This window comes from Lissotriton vulgaris, chromosome 3_2, assembly GCF_964263255.1.
Source record: "Lissotriton vulgaris chromosome 3_2, aLisVul1.2, whole genome shotgun sequence".
NCBI classification, from domain to species: Eukaryota; Metazoa; Chordata; class Amphibia; order Caudata; family Salamandridae; genus Lissotriton; species Lissotriton vulgaris.
Window position 1 is genome coordinate 326,220,579 of NC_141690.1, and position 21,608 is coordinate 326,242,186.

A 21,608-nucleotide genomic window follows, 5' to 3' on the forward strand; every position below is an offset into this window, starting at 1 on the left:
GCAATCATGCCAATTATTCGTCTCAAAGATGGAAACCCGCTTTGGGTCGACGCGCGTTTCGGCGGCTCAAGGCCACCTTCCTCAGGACCTCTTACAGGCGGTACACTCCTCTTATCCAGGGGACAGTTAAAACAGGTTCCTATTCATGGATCCTGATACTCAGTGTCTCCTATTCATGGATCCTGATACTCAGTGTCATACGAAGAAAAAGATCGTGGCCATTTAAATCAGAAGATTGGGTTAAAAAAAATCCCCCAATCATGATTGACAAGAGACAAAGTTTCTAATGCCAAGTCGGGGCAGTTAGTCCGGTAGTGGGTTCAGTAATCAGCACAGAGGTCTGTATAAAATATCCACCTTCGAGTGTAAAGGAGATGATCCTACTTCCCGTTGCTTATGGGGTTAAGGTGCATTTTTTTCAAGCGGTAAGCGGCGGTAGGGACAGTTGCCTCTATCCGTTTTTTTGCCTTCAATCATCGATCGGTTGCAATTTCTCGTCCGTAGTTCTCCTCCATACTTCTCATGGAAGCCCGTGATCCTGCTCTGGTAGCAAGCAAGGTCTCCCAACAGTTCTGGTGTTCGCGCACCCATAATTGCTACAAAAATAGAAAAAGCCCTGATCCAGTTCATCATAGACTCTTCAACCCTGAATTCTGCCATTTTTGCCCTCCTTACACTGGGGTGCCATAAATCCTTCTGAATCTTGGCATATTCTAACTCACGATTGTCCGTCAACAATGAAAACATATTGATATACATGTTTGCCCACACCATTTCTTTAGTTGCCATAGGAACATGTTGCGCCAAGTATTCCCGCCTTGAGGGTACAGCGCCCTCCCCCATTATTGGGAGCAATCTCTTACCAGTCTCTGTTGTATCTCCGGTCGTGTCCGTCGACTTATTCCGGCCAGGTTCGCCAGCTGTGTGATGAAATAGAAGGCACGTTAGCTGCCCCAGCACCCCTTGTCTGCCTGAGCTGCTCAACAATCTGCCTAGCTTCTTCGGCTGGGTCTTCCACAGCCGCGGATCCCCTCGCTCCCTTCTTCAACCAAGGTAACACAGCCGCCAACTGAAGCGCTAGTTCGGGAGGCATTTGGTCGTTATCCAGCGGTGTGATAACCACGGGGATTGGCAATCCCCCATCCGGTGCAGGTACTGGGCTGGACGCTGGTGCTACTGGGACCAGTGGGACCTCCATCGGGACTAGGGCCTCGCTAGGACCCACTTTCCCCTTCCTCTTTTTCCCCTTATCCCCCCCAGGGGTAATGTTTGGCAAAGCAGGCCCCACGATCCTCTTAGGTCGCCCTGAGGGCCCCGCTTGGGCCTCCACTTGTTTCCGGAGGGCCGCTAGGCCACGACCCAGCTGGTCTACTTTACCAAATTTCCTGTCCATCGCCGACATTTGGTTCACTAGTGTGCGCAGCATTCTTTCCATCTCGGAGCTCTTTCCACTCTTCTTACCAGGCATATCTTGGTTCTGTTCTGTCTCTGCCTGTTTTCCAGTAGCGATTCGAAATCCAGCTACGCTGAAACAGAAAAAACAACGATTACTCGTTCAAAAACTGCAGCTTGTTCCCTTGAGGGCTCACGAGCGACGAGTGGTGCAGCCTTCAGAGAGCAGGAACAAGAGGAGGCCTGCCTGGATTCCCGCGCCTTTTATCTTGCAGCGGGAAGGCGGGGCAGCATCCCCATCCCGCCCAGAAGTGCACAGACTTCCGGGCGAGTGTTAGGACAACCCTTTTAGGCAGCAGGGGCGTGCTCCAACCACGCCGCTATGGGCATACCGGCCGGGAAACGCCCCCCGCCCGCAAAGGTTTCCCGGGGGATTGGGGCACCCAGCCATACATTCGGGGTGACCAAGAGGTCTCCCCTTTCCAATCTCCTGCTTCCACCCACTCAAGATGCTCAAAAAGATCATTAAATGGCTCACAACCAACACTCACAGGACATTCATCCAAGATCTCATGACTAGCAAGCTGGACTAGCTCCACTGGCTCCCAATACACAATTGAGCACTTTTCAAAGGCCTCATACACACACATACAAAACCTTACCCAACATTCCTCAAAAACTGCATACATTTCCACTAATCTACAAGACACTTCTGCTGGGCTGGACTCCTATTAGCACCCCTCCCTCCACCCTGCAAATGCAGAACCAGATACAGCGATCCTGCCTTCGATTGTGACTTCTAAACCCAGAGAATGACCAGTCCCTCCACATCAGAGCCTGCTTTGTCCCGCTCAGTTCCCACTTTAGTTCTAGGATACCCGTCTTGGTGAGTTGTGTGCTATACAAATACACATTACATAACAAAATATAACACAACATCACACGACATCACATAACATAGCATAGCACAACAAGATCTTTTTGTGCCCAGAAATTCTTCCCCCGGCTCAATGACATCCTACCAGGATTCAGGGACAGTGAAAGAGGACACTTGCACACCCAATCGGCATGATTATGACGGGCCTGGGGTCAGGGTAGTGGCAGGAGACATTGAACCATTTGGACAGACACAGAAGGAGAAAGCAGAGGAAATCACTCTTAGTGGTAAGATTGCCACCTCTCCTGCCACCTTGTTGCTCTGTATGAGATCTAAGGTGCGGGAAGGCCTGTCAGCCCCATCAGGAGGAGAGCGATGGCCAAGTTTGACTGCTGCAAACCACTCTGGCCTTGTAATTGTCCACTATATGGTGCATGGCCAGCAGCATATCTCTGGCACCCTTCCTAGACCCCATGAGTACATTGGCAGTGTTCCCCGTGTGGCCCTGAGGCAGGCCTCGAGGAAAAGGTAGTCACTGGGAGATCTACAGCCTGTGCTATTCTATGCAAAAGTGAGAGGGGCCCTTGCAGTGAACATCTGACCTGAGGACCCTTGGCCCACAGCGTATGGTTAGTCCAGGGGGAGAAGAGCTCAGGGGCAGGAGTGGGGGTTGTTGTGTTTAACCCCGCCCCCTGGCACAGGATATTGAGGCAGGAGGCATTGGCACAGGATATTGAGGCAGGAGGCATGAAGAGTCGATTGATGTCAGATCAAAATACCCTCCATTATATTTAGAGGGAGGAGCACCAGCTGCTATTTGTTGATACATTAAATTATTGACTTTGAATTGAAGTGTGATGATCCGAGAGGAGAGACACACTCGATCTGCTGGCACCAGGATGCTGAGTTGGGGTCTTGGAACAAAGAAGATGAGGGAAGAGGATATGGCCTCACGGCTAGAGTGGTTGCCATCGACACTGGGAAACTGGGTCCGCGTCTCGGCAGGGACACTCAACATACTGTGATTCCGGGGAAATCACTTAGTCTCCCTGTGCCTAACAAAAATGAATGGGTCCTCGTGTAACGCAACTGGTGCTCATGTAAAGCTCTCTGATATGCTCATGTATATCGCTCTGATACCTGAATCCTTTGGGCTAACTTTGCGCTATATAAAACTCCGGGATAAAAAAGACCAGGAGCTTGAGATTGGGACTCAGTAGAGATATGATGGGTAGCAGCTTTTGCCTCCATGCCTCACCTATTTCCTCTGGTAGACTGCTCGTGTCACTCTCCTTTGGAGTTTTGGCAGGTCTAGAATCTAACATAGGAAAATTTAGATAGGGTCGGAGGCCGAAGTTTCAAGACTTACAAGGATATGTAGCCCCACGCAATACATAACACAAAAATTGTATCCTGAAGTCTGGAGAAGGTAAAAAGTGTGGTCATGGACTGAGACTAAAAAAATGTGTATACAAATATACAAAATTTGTATGGATTCCCATCACTAACCATTCCAGGTGACATGCTTCATCATCTGTGTCTCCTTTAACAGGGCTGCAACTCCACCCTAGTGATGGAGGAGCCCAAGGATGTTTTAAATTTTGGTAAACCAGATGTGAGCAAGTGAAAATAGAAAATGTATGGGAAAGTGCAGTGCTGTGAATGAAGTGAAATATAAAATTGAGGCGTAGTAAGACCCAGCGATTTATTGTTGTCTACTACATTCAAAAGTTAAAAACAGTGCAGAAAAAGACAGTTTGACCAGATAGCTGTCTGTATTTGTTCAATTGGTCCATTGCAACCACCGGAACACTTGCGTTTAAAAGAAGGTGTCTGTAGGAGGCCCAGGTGAGCTGAGCGCAAATTGTGACTCACTAAATGTCTATTTCATTGAGAAAATTGCGGTTATCAAAGCCAGTATCCCTCAATCTCTGACTTCCACCACCCTTGGTATGTCTACCACCAATAACTCTGCCATACTTAGCAGCTTTCCTCCTATTGCCCCATAGCAATTTCAGGACCTGCTAGTAAGAGTTAAATCTGGCGCCCCGTCGGACAGATGTCCACCTTACATCTTGAAGGATTGCCTCGCCGCTCTCCCTGTCCCTGCCTGCACTCTCCTGAATGACTCCTTGACTTTTGGACTAGTGCCCCTTGCTTTTAAGGGAGCAACGGTTATTCCGCTCCTAAAGAAACCTGGGGCGGATCCAACATGCATGGCAAACTACCGCCCCATTTCCTTGCTCCCCTTCCTGGCAAATGTATTAGAGGCTATGTAGCCAAATGCCTGTCCAACTTCATGGAGGAATCAAACTGCTTTGAACCCCATCAGGCGGGGTTTCGCCCCGTCCATTCAACGGAGGCGGTGGTAATGACAGTATTGGATACTCTCCGGGATCGTGCAGACAAACGCTCTCCCCGGGCCTTGGTGCTCCTGGACTTGTCGGCCGCATTTGACACAGTTGACCATACCATCCTGATTGATCGTGTCATCCAGGCCGGCGTCCGGGCCACAGCGGCCAGCTGGCTGAAATCCTTCCTGGAGAATCGATCTCAGGCAGTTCGGCTTGGAGATCTAGCTTGCACCAAACAGACCATCAAATGTGGAGTACCACAGGGCTCTTCCCTGTCACCTCACGAGTTTAATCTCTTTATTCTCCCCTCATTCAGGCTCTTAAAGATAAACAAGTGACGCTGTTCAACTATGCAGACGATCTGCAACTGCTTTTCAGCATAGATAACTCTGAAACTTCCATCTCTAACTTTCAGTCGACCATGAGGTACATCCAAGCTTGGATGTATCGGAATCACCTGAAGCTGAACCCGGGAAAGACCGAGCTAGTTCTCACAGGGGACAGTGTTAAATACTGGGGCCCGCACTACTGGCCGCCAGACATAGGCCAAGCCCTGACTCCCTCCTTTTCGGCAAAGACACTTGGAGTCACCTTGAACAGTGATCTCTTATGGAAAACACAAGTGGGCCAGGTGGTCTCCAAATGCTTTTTCCAACTCAGAAAAATTCGAAAGGTTCGGCGCCTCCTTACCCTGGAAGCCTTTACCCAGGTGGTGATCGCCACCGTGCTTTCCAATCTGGATTACGCAAACTCTATTTACCTGGGTCTACCCTTCTACCTGCTGAAACGCCTTCAAATGGTACAAAACTACGCCGCCAGACTGATCCTGAACCAACCTAGATGGCAACCGGCCACTCCACTGCTTATGAATCTTGATTGGCTCCCTGTGGCCCAGCGCTGCTCCTTCAAAACAGGTTGCACGATTTTAAAATCTCTACACTGCAAAAGCCCCAAATTCATCAACAAACTTATCATGAAGCATGTCTCGTCCCGCAATTTGCGCTCAGCTCACCTGGGCCTCCTACAGACACCTTCTTTTAAACGCAAGCGTTCCGGTGGCTGCAGATTTGCAATATTGGCTCCTCGCCTGTGGAATGCCTTCCCCCTGGAGATCCGGATCTGTCCTGACCTCATGTCATTTAGGAAAGCTTTAAAGACCTGGCTCTATAAACAAGCATATCAATAATTCCCCCGTAAAATAATACCTCCAGTCATGTCTTCTGTCTTCAACAGCGCCAGGAAACCAATCGGTGTCAGTGCGCTTAATAAATCATTATTAACATAACATAACATGACAAGCCTATGCTCTGTTTGAACTGGAGAAGTGTGTCTCTTATGTGCTACTGCTTGTGCTGCTTCCCGGAGCATAGGGTGCCCCCAACCTCCCTGTCGGTAATGTGCCATCTATGTCCTGCCTCCTCCAAGCACCCACTTCATCCCCTGTGCCTACTGCGCATCTTATCCTAGAACTAGTATGCATTTCTTTGTATCCGTACAAGGGCTGCCATTGTATAAGCCATTTTTAAGAATTTGACTTGCTAATGTGTGCCTGTATATCCTTACCATTGCTGTGTGTAATAGGAAATCCGTGCTCTTGTAAAATGCTTTAGAGGGTATTTATGACTAAGATTATTATTCATTTTAATTGACTTTTGGGAGGATGAAAAGCCTGTGTGATGCCCTTAATATGCAAGCACGTGACCTAACGATGGCATGCTGCAGAAGCGAGCACTTCGCTTATGTGGTTATCTTATGTGTCTTTGTGTAGCGCTACATCCAAGAGCGTCAACACAAAAGGAAGTGTAGCCATAATAATGTGCATTCACACAATCTACGTACCCAATCTACGTACTGATTGGAATTTGGTAACACTTTATATAGAGAGGCACGAAGCCGCAATCCTTAGCAGCAGGCGTGTTAGCTGCACTAACGTTTGTGTGTGATGTCTGTGCAGAATTGGTCCTTCCCTTCCACACATTATAAATGAACTTACAGCTGGGATCAATAATTCAGCAGACAGTGTGCACGGATACAGAAGCTGTGGAGGTGTCGAGCTGCCTGGGGAGCGTTCAATCTGCCAGCAGTGACTGGATATGAAAGTTGACATAGATATTTCTGGAGGGCAGGATCTCGAAGCTGGAAGCCACGCTTTCTTCCACAGCTGACGGTGCTTGAGTGCATTTTTTTTAATTGGAGGTTGATGTGCAGCTCTGTGTGTTCATTGTGTGCTTCACGGGCCTAATATATGCATCTTTCCAGGGTTTGGAACGGATGAGCGGAAATCCGCGTAGTGCTACTCCTGGAGCTCCGCCCACCCCTGGGTAGACCTGGGGGTGTGCTTGCTGGAGATGGCGAATAAAGGTACTGCGGCACGCTGTGTCAGGCAACATGTAGAGGTCTGATCTGCCAGCAGGAAATACTTGAGCCAAGTTTCCAAAAATGTTTCAGTTTGTATCCCTCCCTCACGCGCTCCTTAAGAGGTGCAGGCTGTTGTGTCCAGAGTGGCCCTCTCTGTCCTCGATGTAGACAGCCATTTTCCCAGGGGTACAATTCAAGTTATGAACCATTTGGCAAAGGATTGAAAATGTGGCAATAAGACTTCTGCTTCAATGAACCGAGCGATGATGTCAGAGAGGTCTAGTCTGTGGAGGGTCACATCTATAGCCAGATTCCTCAAATAATCCTGACAGGGACCTCTGCCTCCGAATGGCATAAGAGGTCGAGCGGGCTGGGCGGCCTGGTTAGTGACGGGCCGCTGAGGGGGCAGGGGTCCGAGTGCATCAGCAGGAGAGCCTGCCGGACGTTACAGCGATCTACGGCAGTCGGGGTCGGCGGGGAGGGCCCCAACTTGGGTAAGTTAGTGGCTCTCCCCCCCACGCTATTCCCATTTAAAATCCCCTCATGGCTCGGGACAGGCGGCCAGCCCTTGTGTGGCCCGTGGGAGGGTTGCTGAGTGCTAGATCTCCTGCACTTGCAAACAAAACAGGTGATGGACCGAATGTGGATCAATGTCACACATTCAACCCAGTCAAAAGATCTGGGCCCAAATCCGTCGTTTTTTTGCACTCCACACCACCCTGGGTTAGACAATGGCGATATGCAAATCAGCTCTGACCCTGTGCCCCACGGGAACAGTCCAGTCCGAACTACAAAAGCCATGTCCTTCCCAGAACGGAATCAAGCTAGCCGGGCTGATGAGAGGTGTCACCTTGAAACCGGTCCGGTCCTCGGATGCTTGATTCCATTCTAGGAAGGACATGGCTTTTGTAGTTCGGACTGGACTGTTCCCATGGGGCACAGGGTCAGAGCTGATTTGCATATCGCCATTGTCTAACCCAGGGTGGTGTGGAGTGCAAAAAAACGATGGATTTGGGCCCAGATCTTTGGACTGGGGTGAATGTGTGACATTGATCCACATTCTGTCCATCACCTGTTTTGTTTGCAATTGCCGCCATAAGTGCGCTGGGGATGCTCAGACGTGGGTCCCAGGCACTCCACACCACTGGAATCAAGCTAGCCGGGCTTATGAGAGGTGTTACCTCGAAACCGGTCCGGTCCTCGGATGCTTGATTCCGTTCTGGGAAGGACATGGCTTTTGTAGTTCGGACTGGACTGTTCCCATGGGGCACAGGGTCAGAGCTGATTTGCATATCGCCATTGTCTAACCCAGGGTGGTGTGGAGGTGCAAAAAAACAATGGATTTGGGCCCAGATCTTTGGACTGGGGTGAATGTGTGACATTGATCCACATTCTGTCCATCACCTGTTTTGTTTGCAGATCTCCTGCACAGCGCCGGGTTGGTGGTCCCGGCCGCCACTTAGGCCGCGATGGCGGCAGATTAGCAGGGGAGCGGAGCAAGTGGCGCGTGGACCAGCGGCAGGGTTAGCGGGAGGTCTGGCACCGGCTGCCAGGAGACTGAAACCCCCCCTCTCTCTACCAACTCATCGGGGTGAGGTATTATGGAGGGTCCTCCACCGCCCGGGAATCAGGCATCCACACTCATCCGGGGCGGCGGGCCGGGGGAGGGGGCCGGGCATACCGCCGACACATCACCTCTCGCCCCCCCCTTACGGTCCGCCTTTTAGGGATTAACGAGTCTGCATGCTAGGGCCGCAGGTGCCAGAAATCGGTATGCGCGGGGCGGCGCAAGTGCTCCACCAACCCAACCCCCCCCCCCCTCCCGTAAAGTGTTGGTTATGGAGTCCGCCCATCTGTGCTGATGACCGGGGCTGGACCGGGGCTGAACCGGCTTCACCCGGGTCCGGGGAAGCGGGGGAAGGGTCCACCTCACTGCAGTTATTAGCACACAGGCTGGATAGGGACACGGCCGACCCCTCCCCCCCTTCAATCACGAGCAAGGGCCTGCAGGAGTGCTCCGGTGTGCAGCGCGCGTGTGCTTGCCGCGGAAGACGGCTCCGTCGGGCACGCCTTGGCCCCAGCATCCTGGTCCTCTCGGCAACCGTACGTACCGTTCGACACGGTCTGTGGCCTCGAGTGTGGGGGGATGCGCTGGAGTAGCATTGGGGTGCAGTCAGAACTCGGTGCGAGGCCCCCCCCCATGGTCGGATTCCGTCTGGAAATACTTCCTGTTCTAGCTCGTTGGTGTTTTACTCTGAGGGAAGCGGCACTGCAATTAGGGGCGAGTGAGCGGGCAGCGCAGGTAACTCAATAAGGAGGGCAAGGAGCCTCTGTCCTCCCCACGCATTTCCTACCCTTTGCAGGCCAAGTTGTTGTTTACACCATGCAGCATTTCTCCAATGCAATGTAACTGTTATATTGTACGTTGCCTTGCTCCTCGGGGCACAGCACGCTCTTTACAAATGGCGCAAAATGAATAATGAATTGAATATGTACAGGCGCCGAACATCAGGGCGGCTGGGAGGCTCATGTAAGAATGTATGGGGAGGTCACCACCAGGGCTTGGGGACAGCGAAGAAGGGTGGCAGCGCCCCGCTTTCAAAGCCCACTCCGACTCTTACCATAAGGGAGGCACAGCCGAGGGGTAGAGCACAACTGGGCCCATCAAAAGTAGGTGGCCATTACAGGGTGTTTTGTGTGCACTCATCCTATCATCTTTTACAGGTCGAAGAAGGGTTCATCCACGTGCGTGCGAGGAACAGCACCGAGTGACAGGGTTCAGGTAAATGTTGGGGCGAATGGTAAAGGAGTAGGCACGCTAGGTGGCCTTTTAGGGATCGGGGCACAGCATATGATGGATTTAAAGTTCATTAGTGAAACCCGGAGACCAAGCTACCGGGCCAGCTTGGCGGTTGCACAAGGTTCCTCCCCCGGCCCCAGGCCCAAGTACAGCACTCATGTGTCTATTTCCTTTTCAGTCCGTCCTTGTGCCCGAATTTCTGTCGTCAGGTCCGGCCTAGTGGAACTCCGTCCAAGTGCATACAATGTCTACGCTCGGCATCACAGTTTCAAGGTAATGTAAGGGGGCGAGGGGGCAGGCGGAGGAGGGGGGCCCAGTCCTGTTACGGTGATTAAGAAGGGTTTTAGTGGCCTGACTGGGAGAGGAAGGGGTCCCCCTGCAGACATGTAAGTTCGCTGGCTCACAGTTACATTTCCTTTTCAGGATTTCAGTCAGTGCAGTGCCGCCATGACTAGCCAGGGATCCTCCCGCTTTTTTGCAGACGTCCCAGGTGGAGGATTCCCTGCCCAGAACCTCCCACGATGCACAGCTGGCGGCCGTCATGGACATGATACGGGCTAAAGTTGTGGAGTGGGCTCTTGAGTGACAATAGTCCAGGGGATTCTGGTATCGCAATGTCGGCCCTCCCGGCGGAACAGGAGATAGTGGAAGAAGTGGGACCCACCAGGTCCCAGAGGGTTCGAAAACCCACGGTCAGGGACTTCCCAGCAGAACCGCTGCCGGCCAGAGCACGGGCCATTGGAACTGTATTAGTGCATGTGGCCGCCTCTTCACCCCCTGCTGACAGGGCAGTGACCCCGCCGGCGGTGGTGGCACCCCCCTCGATGAACTTTGCTACAAGAGAGGACCTTGGTAACTCCCTGGCGGATTTCATGGCGGAAGTTAGGGCGGGCCTGCGGGCCGCTAGCCACCCAGATGGGGAGGCTGCAGTGATTCCGGGGGTTATTGGAGCGGTGCCAGCACCAACACCTCAGGCTACAGTAGGGATTTCTGTTACCCAGGTTTGGGGTGGACAGGTGGACACTTCGGATGGTTCTCAGGGAAGACCCAGCACATGCATGGATTTAGTTGGGGCACCAGCTGTAGGGGATCAACCGGGGAACCCTGGCTGCCAGCAGGACAGGGTTGCCCCAGTCGCATCACCCACCCCAGCCCAGCCCCCTCAGCTCCCGACTGCCCCAGTTGCGCCCCCACAGCCTGCAGCATCCACCTCCTCCCCCAGCACAGCAACAAAGATAGTAACACCTATGCCACTGCCACAAGTGACCATGGCCCCACTGCTGTCCGGCAGGTGCTCCCTAGCCTGGGAAGTGCCGCAGGCAGCCAAAGAAGGAATATGGTGAAGGGAGTTCATTGAATTAATCAAAAGGGAATGGACACTGGTGTCTACTAAACCTTCGGTTAGTCTTTGAAAACCATCATAGACAGCCTGATTTAGTCGATGCGGTGTATCTTTTATCGGCCCCGTCAGGCGTCATGGCATATTCATAGGGTAGTCAAATAACGTGCGGTATGCCTGCCTCACCCGAGGCTACCTCTGGTCTAGGTAGAAGTGTCCAGAAATAATAGGAAAGGGAAAAATATAAAAACAGTGTGTCACCAAAAAAGAATTTTTAATGAAAAGGTTGTCACTGTTGTTAAAAAATTCGATATATATGTAATCGGGCAACTAGCTTACCATATATCTATATATATATGGATGCGTCAACATGTTTCAGCTCTATGAGCCCAGCCAGGTCTGTAGAGCTTTCGTCAGGACAAAAAGACAAAAATACATTCACAGAAGGTACTTACACAACTTGTGTAGGTTCCTATAGCTATTATGGAATTTCTTATACAGTCACCTATAAAAATGTGGGAACACAAACCAATACTCTATATTATGGTATGTTAAATGCGGTGAGTAGGCATAATACTTTTCTTAAAGCACACAGACTAGAATTACTAGTAAAAGGTATGCACCTAATTGTAGATACATTAATAGTGAGAAGGAAGGAGGGCAGGGGAAAACAGGTTTCAAGTCTCTAAACACAGAGAGGAGGCTACTTGTGCAATTTGTGCTTATTGGTGGGGTAGGAGTGGAATGCTAAGAGTGCAGGGTCCCTGTAGTGACAGACTTCTGTAGTTAGACTACAAATCACTGCGTTGGTGTTATTAATGTCGAGCATCTGTTCTACAAAAGCGGGATGTTATTATGCATTTATGCGCTTGATACTGGGGGATGCCTGTTAATATCGGCATCCCCCAGTATCAAGCGCGTAAATGCTCACTATTAATGTATCCATATATATATAGATATATGGTAATCTAGTTGCCCGATTACATATATATCGAATTTTTTAACAACAGTGCCAACCTTTTCATTAAAAATTCTTTTTTGGTGACACACTGTTTTTATATTTTTCCCTTTCCTATTATTTCTGGACACTTCTACCTGGACCAGAGGTAGCCTCGGGTGAGGGAGGCATACCGCACATTATTTGACTACCCTATGAATATGCCATGACGCCTGACGGGGCGGATAAAAGATACACCGCATCGACTAAATCAGGCTGTCTATGAGGGTTTTCAAAGACTAACCGAAGGTTTAGAAGACACCAGTGTCCATTCCCTTTTGATTAATTCAGTATCTAACTAGGGGAACTGAATGGACCTTGAATCCTCTTCCCTCCTTTTTGATAGAAGGGAGTTCATTGACATATTCTCCTTGCTTCTGCACGGGGTTGAAGGGGTGGATACCAGGAAGATGGGGGGCAGGGAGGAAGAGAAGAAGGTGAGCTTTCAAGCCTGGCCAGAGCAGTCCATTAAGTCATGGAGACAGGCATTCCCTATTCTGGCTGCAGTCATCATGGAGCGATTCCCTGAACAGGGCCCTGGCCTTTTCCAATACGCTAGCCTGATAACCACTGAGGCAGAAACCAATGGGAGCATGGCCTAGTACAAGTATGATTGCAAATTCAGGAAGAAGATGACCATGTGTCCTGAGCCTGGGTGGGACCAGATTGAGGTGAGGCTATGGATCCAGTCATTGGGCAAGGGAAAGGTAGAAGCCACAGCAGAGAAGACTAGCTCCAACGACAAGAAAGAGGAAACAAGTAAGGGACAGAACCAGGAGAAGAGGGGCCAGTTCAGGCAGTCCTTTCGAGGGGGCAGAGGTGGAGGTGGCCAGAAGCAAGGTAACAGAAGGAGCTTCTCTGGGACATGCAGGTTATTCAATTGGGGAAACTGCACGTGGGGGAAGGCCTGTAGATTCACCCACACCTGCAGCAAGTGTAGCGGATCCCAACCTGCCACCACTTGCGACAAGCGGGACTCCTCCTCTAGCCCCGCTAGGCAGGACCAGTAGCTGCATTGATAGCACAGCTCCAGACAGTCCTTTCCACCCCCCCATCAGCATTCAGAAAGCCGCCTCCTCCTTCCAGCAACCTCAACCATGTCAGCAAGTCTGCCCTTCCTAGGCTATCCCACAGATGTGCAAAGGCCCGTCCCCCATCTCCATTTCAAGCTTACTGCCTCCACTGCGGGACTACCCCAATGCCAAGGATAGGGACGTGTTAGCTGAGGGCTTCCTGGAAGGTTTCAGAATCCCTTACCTGGGTCCCCGGGTTAGCAGGCATTCAGAAAACCTTAGGTCAGCAAGGGATCACCCCGAGGTGGTCGGGGAAAAAATTACTAGAGACCTGACGCTGGGGAGGGTAACGGACCCTTTCAGGCTCCCTCCCTTCCCAGATTTTGTGATCTCACCCTTGAGTGTAGTCCCCAAGAAGGAGCCAGGGTCTTTCAGGCTGATCCAACACCTTTCCTTCCCCGAGGGAGATTCGGTAAATTCATGGCTGGAGGAGGGCTCATGCTCTGTCTCCTACTGCTCACTGGACATGGCCATAGACATTGTGAGGACTGCCGGGGTTGGGGCATGGTTGGCGAAAGCCGACATTGAATCAGCATTCAGATTGCTGCCGGTCCACCCGGAGAGCCAACACCTTTTGGGCATCAAGTGGCAAGGGAACTGCTATTTTGGCAAATGCATGCCCATGGGCTGCGCAGTCTCCTGCGCCTTTTTTGAGGCCTTCAGCTCTTTCCTGCAGTGGGTACTCTCGACAAAATACAAGGTCAAGGCAGTGACCCACTACCTGGACGACATTTTATTCATTGGGAGGGATGGTACGCAGGAATGCAGTGAGGGGCTCCAATGCATCATGCATCTGGCCAGACGACTGGGGGTGCCGTTGGCACCTGGCAAGACTGAAGGCCCTGCGCAGGTTCTCACTTTCCTGGGTATTGAGCTGGATACGGTTAAGGGAGTGTCTAGGCTCCCAGATGGAAGGTGCAGGCCTTGCAACAGGAAATTCAGTATCTGCTGGGGAGAGACAAGGCGCCTTTAGGGGTCATCCAGAGCCTTCTTGACAAACTCAACTTTGCGGCGAGAGTCATTCCGGTGGGCAGGGTCTTTGCAAGGAGACTGGCGAGAGCTACTGCAAAGGTTGTCAAGCAACACCACCTTGTCAAATTGTCCTTGGGCCTGAAGAAGGACCAGACCATGTGGGTAGAGTTTCCGTCCAACTTCAATGGGACTGTGATCTGGAGGGCTCCTTGGGTAGACAGTCCGGAAATCAGCATGTTCACGGATGCCTCAGGCAGAGAAGGCTTTGGGGCAATCCTGGGCGAACAATGGTGCGCACAGGAGTGGGCCAGCGCATGGCGCAAGCGCGGCATCATGTCCAACATCACGGTGCTGGAGCTCTTCCCTTTTGTCATCGCTCTCCACCTGAGGCCTTGTCCGACAGGAAGGTCCTATTCTGGTTCAACAACATGGCGGTGGTTCAGGCCGTAAATGGGCATCAGCCAAATGTCCGTTGGTGCTATGCTTACTGAGGCAGCTTGCCAGAGGTAGCCTGCACTGCAATATTGAGTTTAGGACTAGACATATAGAGGGAGTCAAGAACGTGGCAGCTGATGCTCTCTCTCGTTTTCAGTGGAACCGTTTCCGGGCGGCCTGGCCGAGGGCGAGAGCAGAGCTGACCCCCTTCCCACCAATCCTCTGGCGGATCTTGGAGTGGAGCAGGAGTTGAGAGCCCTGGGGGAGAGATCTCTGGCCCCAGGTACGAGGAAACACTATGGGAGCCACCTGTCTACATTTAACAAAGTAGTGAAGGACATGGGACTACAAGGGTTATCACTGGAGGGTAAAGTGCAGGCCTTTGTAGTTTGGGCCAAGAGACAAGGTAAATCCCAGTCTTGGGCGGGTGGTCAACTGGCCGTAGTCAGCCACCATGCCAAGCTGAGAGGGGTCAGGACCCAACGAAGTCCTTTGCCATCAGGGCAGCACTGAAGGACTGGTCCAGGGAGTAGCCGAGGGTCCCAGACGGCAGATCTCCCATCGATTTCCCCATTCTCCGTGCCATGCTAGACGAGCTAGCCACCGTAACCCACTCCCCTTTTAAGGCTTCCCTGTTTTCAGCAGCATTCTGCATAGCTTTCTTTAGAGCTTTTCGCATCAGTGAGTTAGTGGCTCGCTCCAAAAGTGACAGTTCAGGGGATGCCTTGGGGGTGGCGGACATCAGCCTGACCTCCAGCCTGTCCATACACTTAAGGAAGTCCAAGACAGATCAGGCAGGAAAGGGGGTAAGGATTGAGATATGCCCGCTGGGGGATCCTAGGTACTGCTCTGTTACACTAGTCAAGACCTACCTCGCGCTCCGACCCCCAGCGCCCGGGTACCTCCTCATCCATGCAGATCTCAGGCCGCTCACGAAGTACCAGCTAAATAGATTCATGATTGCATGTCTTTCTAGAGCAGGCCTTCTTTGCCAGGGCAAGAAGTTTTCCAGCCACTCATTCAGAATAGGGGCAGCCACCGCGGCTTTCAAAGCAGGCATGCAGCCTGCAAGCGTGCAGAAAGTGGGGCGCTAGGAATCACTATGTTACAAGTGGTATATCCGCCCATGAGTATTGTGGAGGCTTTTGTTTGCAGTGTTTTTGTTCCTCAGTTGCTTTTGTGTGCAGTGTTCTTTTTACGTGTTGTAATAATTCAGATGGAGAGTTTAATAAAACAACAAAGTTTTGAACTGTGTCCTTTGTCTTAGCAGGGTCGAGAGTGTGGGTCATGGATCACTCCACCATCTCCAGGTTAGCACGGTGGGCAGCGATCAGGAACTGGACACGTGGATTCCCAAACACAGAATTTGTGTGGTTAGGGTTCCAGGCATGCGTTGGAACAGCCTCAGGAATAAACTCAAACTATCTTTAGCCTCACTCGGAGCCCCCCCCTGACCACTTAGTCATCCACTTGGGGGGCAATGATCTCATGAACCTAGGATGAACGGCTTTACTCCACAAGATGAAGAGCGATTTGGGGGAGGTCTGCAAACGCATGGGGCAATGTGAGGTATGGTGGTCAGAGATCGTGCCACGCAGGGTGTGGCTCGGGGCAAAATCCTATGAAGAAATTGAGAGTTCCAGGGGTAGAGTCAACAGTGCCATGTGCAACTTTACCGAGCAGAGGGGATTGGGATTTGTCAGGCATGAAATGATTCAGGAGAGGACCAAAGGCTATTTTGAGGTGGACGGGGTCCACCTCTCTCCTGTAGGGTTGGACCTTTTCCTCCTGGACTTACAGGAAGCACTGCGTTTGTAAGGTTGCAGGTAAAGACAGGAAGCTAGGTGGTGGGGGGCCCGGGCTGCGACGGTTGCTGCTGCCCGGGCTGTGGCGGAGTTACAGGGCGATCCGGAAGCAGAGAGGTGCAGCACGGTACCTCAGCGGGCACATAGGGGTGCCAGACCCTAAGACCAGGGGCCTCAGGGGAGGTTCCTGGAACCTGTGTTGGCGCCCCAGTAGTCCTTTGGGCGGTTGTGGGCCTGTGCAACCGGGGGCTTGCCTAGCTACGCTCCACCCCGCGAGGGGCGGACTATAATCATTACCATAAGGGGCAGCTTATGGTAATGGTAGGTGGTTCGCCACGATGCTGCCTGGCTCATCAGGCGGGCAGGTGGCGAGAATGTGGCTTGCCCTTGAATCGCCCGTAAGCTAACCCACTATGATTACATAACGTGTATGTAAATAAACCTGCAGCAGCTTTTCCCAAACTAGTAACACTGGTGTCTAGTGTGTTATTTGCGGGATGCATGCTTGTGTTACGGGATGGGGGGGCCTGTTGCCATGATGTTACTATGCTTCAATGACCCGAGCGGTGATGTCACAGAGTTCTTGTCTGTGGAGGGTCACATCTATAGCCAGACTCCTCAAATAATACTGACAGGGACCTCTGCCTCCGAATGGCATAAGAGGGAAGAGAGATCAAACATGACTCCTGTAAGATCCTGATCTGGGATTAAACTAGACTAGAACAGAACAAAGGAAGTCCTTTGACCAGGTAAAAGAAAACCCAGTGCTATGGAGATTAAATACATGCTCCTATATCCAGCCAAGCTAAAACTCATTCACAACAGGTAGTCTCTAGTCTTTGACTAACCACATCAAGTATAGGGTTCAGTGGAAGAACGACCTACGTTCCTGCTACCAACCAAATAATGCTGGTGTGGAGGCCTATGAAGACAACTGGTCCTTAGTGAGGCAAGTGAGATGCCAGTGCCCGAGGTCTCAATGGAGAAGGAGAGCAGTGGACTAGACAACCGGGACTGGAAACCACAATGTGAGCTACGGTATAGTTCTCGTAGACACAGGTGATGGTAGCCAAACATCCTCCCAACAGGGGTGACAATGAAGGAGCACCTCTAAAGGGTTTCATGACTGTGTGTGAGGAACTGTTTAATAAGACACATGCAGCCATATTCATGAAGTGAAATTGCGCCCGCAATCGCTGCGAAAATGCAATTGCGGGCGCAATTGACGTAATCGGCATTCAACATCAAAATTGCGAATTCGCTAACACATAATAGCGAATTCGCTATAAAAATCGCAGAATCCCGGTAGCCGATCATTAGCGAATCGGAAAATGCGACAAACCACGGATTCTGCAAAATAAATTGCGAATTCGCTAAATAATCGCAATCGCCATTCATAAAAAATCGCTAATAGCGAAAAACCCAAAAATCGCTGTTTGCGCGGCGCAATTTAAGGAGAACTCAAACCAGGTGGTAACCTTAAAAGCCATGATAAAATTACATTTGAAAAACCGTTGGCCAATCAGCAACAGGTTCAGGCCTGACCAATCACACATAAGGACATTTAGCAACAGCATTTGGAGTGCCACAATGCCACGAATGTACATGGTGGTGAGGCGTCGAAGGCTACAGCGAGCAGCACAGAGGAGACGCAGGATCCAGGACAGAATTTTCCTCCAGCGGGTCACCTTGCTGGGCCAAACCAGAGAGCAGATATATGCAAAATATAGGCTGAATGGGGAAATGATAATGCAGCTAATACAGGACCTTGACCCCCTGATGCAGCACCCAACAAGCCGTACCAATGCGGTGCCTACACATGTGCAGGTATTGTGTAACCTGCACCTCCTGGCCTCCGGGAGTTTCCAGGGGATAGTAGCGGCTGCTGGGGGGATATCCCAGCCCACCATGTCACGCTGCCTCCACACTTTCGTTGACGCCATGCTCACCCAGCTACAGTGTCACATCAAATTTCCCACGAGCCAACAGGAATTGGACTTGACCAAGCTACAATTCTACAATGTAGCCCATTTTCCCCATGTACTTGGATGTATAGACTGTACCCACGTCGCCATCTGCCCACCAGCTGCCACAGAGTATATGTTCCGCAATAGAAAGTCTTACCACTCCCTGAACATACAGATGGTGTGCAATGCTAAGTCATACATCACTGACATTGTGGCCCAGTACCCAGGGAGTACCCATGACTCCTTCATATTCCGGCACAGCGGCCTCCACTCACGACTGGTCAGGGGAGAGTTCGGTGAAGGACACCTACTTGGTAAGTGCACTTTGTCAACAATGTCACATTGCTATGAAGTAACTGCGCAGCACAGCCAATCACCATCTGCTCCTCTCATTCAGGTGACAGTGGCTACGCCCTCCGTGAATACCTCCTGACCCCTTACTTCAACCCTGCCACACCCCAGCAATGGCGTTACAATGCTGCACACATATGGACAAGGAATTGCATAGAAAGGACATTTGGCCTACTCAAGAGCAGGTTCCGCATACTGCACAAGACAGGTGGGGCCATGTATTACAGTCCAGCTGTGTGCTGCCGCATTGTGGCTGTCGGCGCAATACTACATAACATGGCAACCAAGCGCCGGATACCTGTCGACATCTCTGGCAGTGAATCTGAAGGGGACGACCGGCCACCTCCACATGTACGTCATGCCCGCGGAGAAGATCCTGCGGAAGGACACAGGCGCCGCAACCACATCACTACAAACTGTTTCTAGTGCACACATACCACTATCACAACACTGCACCCATGCATGACGAATGAAATAATGACATGAGTGTGTATGAAGAATGACCTTTCTTCTTTAATGTTACATCACAATAAATAGGCCTTCAAAAAAAAAATTGTCTGATGGGGAGTGTATTACTCCATACCTCCCCATGCTGGGGTAGGGGGTTTGCAGGACTCGACTGCATGGCCTCCCTCATATTTTTACAGTCCTCAGCGATGTTGATGACGAGACGCCCCAAGTCGTCTCTCCGCATTCTCAGGGACGGTGTTGGCCCTACTCCCTGATGTTGGGCGGCTGCTGCGGCGAGGTGGAGGCAACGGTGGTAAGGAGGCACTGCTATTGGTCAACACAGCCTCACTTGCGTCGTCACCACCCTCTGCTTCTTCCCGGCCAGTGGCCTGTCTGCCAAGCACAGCTGCAGTGAGTAGGTCGAGTGACCTGGCCACATCCTGGCAACACTGCACCATTTGTGCATGCATAGCTAGTGACCGACGTGCCAGCTGAGATGTGGCGTGGCCAACAACATGGTTAGACCTAGTGTAGGCCGATAGGCGGGCCAGTAGTTGGCGGTGGCGTCAACGGGTCATGTCCTGCTGTGAGACAAGCAGCTGGTTGTTCTGTCTCACAGCTGCTGTCATCTGGGCAATATGTTGCCCATTTGCCTGCATCTGTGCAAGCATTGCTGCCATGTGGCGTGCCAGCGTGCGATGCACCGCCAGCATGCGCCGTTCAATGACCAGGCCTGGGTCTGGTGTTTCTAGTGCCCTGCCGGTGCCTGCTGGGCCCTGGCACTGCTGGCGCCTCTGTGCAATGGTCTGTGACCTGCCAGCTGGTGTGTGCCTCGTCTGCCTCTGAGGCGCTGGTGGTGGAGCCTGTACCACTGCTGTGGCGGCACGGGGTGTTGGTGCAGTAGCTGGTGCTGGCTGCACTGCAGTGGATGCAGGGGTGGCCCTGTCGGCACGGGGTGTTGGTGCTGTAGCTGGTGCTGGCTGCACTGCAGTGGCTGCAGGGGTGGCCCTGTCGGCACGGGGTGTTGGTGCTGTGAGTGGTGCTGGCTGCAATGCTGCTTGATGTGATGTGCCAGGTTGTTGGGAGGACTGTCCCTCACCCTCAGTGTCCTCCGGGCTCTCAGCGATGTGTAGCGCATCACTATCGGTGCTGGATCCCCTGCACCTGTAATGTGAAAGGGTGGATGATTAATGTAATGTGTCTTGCACAGGAAAATTTGACACATGCACGCAGCCTTGCTTTCCCTGACTGGGTTCTGTTTAGACTTAGCAATGAGTGCTCTGGCACTGTTGGGCTGACTGCGGGCTCATGATTACACTACAAGTACCACAATGCAATGGGGCTTTTTTGGTGTGCTTGGTCTGCATATTTGGGGATGTCATGGTGCTAGTTCAGGACGTATGGGCATTGTTAGGGGACTGGGTCGCAGTCGCATGGCACTTACCTTGACTTGGTTGTTGGCCGGGTCGAGAGGAGTCCAGCTGAATGACCCCCATGCAGGCTGCTGGTGCTATGGTCTCCTCAATCATGTTCTCCAACGGGGTGTTAGGTGTGGCTAATGCATCCCCTCCACCGGTGCCCAGTTGGTCCCCAAGCCGCAAAGCAATCCGCTCCTTGGAACGTCCTCGCATGTCATACCAGCGCTTCTTGATGTCGTCGATGGAGCGCTGGGTGACACCGACGGAATTGACCTTGGCGCGGATGCGCTGCCAAATCCTGCGCTTCTCGGGCTCTGGCACCCTCCGAGAGTCTTTGCCAAACAGCTTCCCATAGTCATTGCACACCCCCTCAATGACATACTCCAATTCAGCTTCGGAAAATTTCATTTTCCTTTTCCTCCCCTGCCCACTGCTCCCTGCTGCATCCTGGGACATCTTTCTGAACTTTCCTTCAGGCTGGGGTGCTGCAGGGTCTTGCTTTTGGAGCTCCAAACTTTCCTGCTGCCACTCCCTGGCTCTGTGTTCGGTTTGTGGGTGTGGTGAGCCTACTTCCTGGTTGTGATGTCATCAGTAGGCTCGAAATGCGCCTTTCCGTTTTTGCGATCTCGCAGTTAGCGAGATCGCTAATTGCGATATCGCTATTTGCAATATCGCTATTTCGGCATGGGAAATTGCCGAAACTGCGATTATTTAGCGATTGCGGCTAGATCGCAATCGCCATTTGCGATCGAATGCGAATCGCAATTTTTCCGCGCTTTTTATCATGAATGCCATTTTGCGAGTCTCAAATAGCGATACGCTATTTTTCGCTATTTGCTAATCGCAAAATGGTAGCTTCATGAATCTGGCAGATGGAGTTCTCCCATGGTGATTGCACTGAGCCTCCTTTTTTACTTCTGAGTTACAACAAACATTGGTCGACAGATGCTTATGAGGTGGAAGTAGGGGGATACGGAGTGGAAATGTACTTTTATTCTACTTAGGTTTGTTGTGGCACTA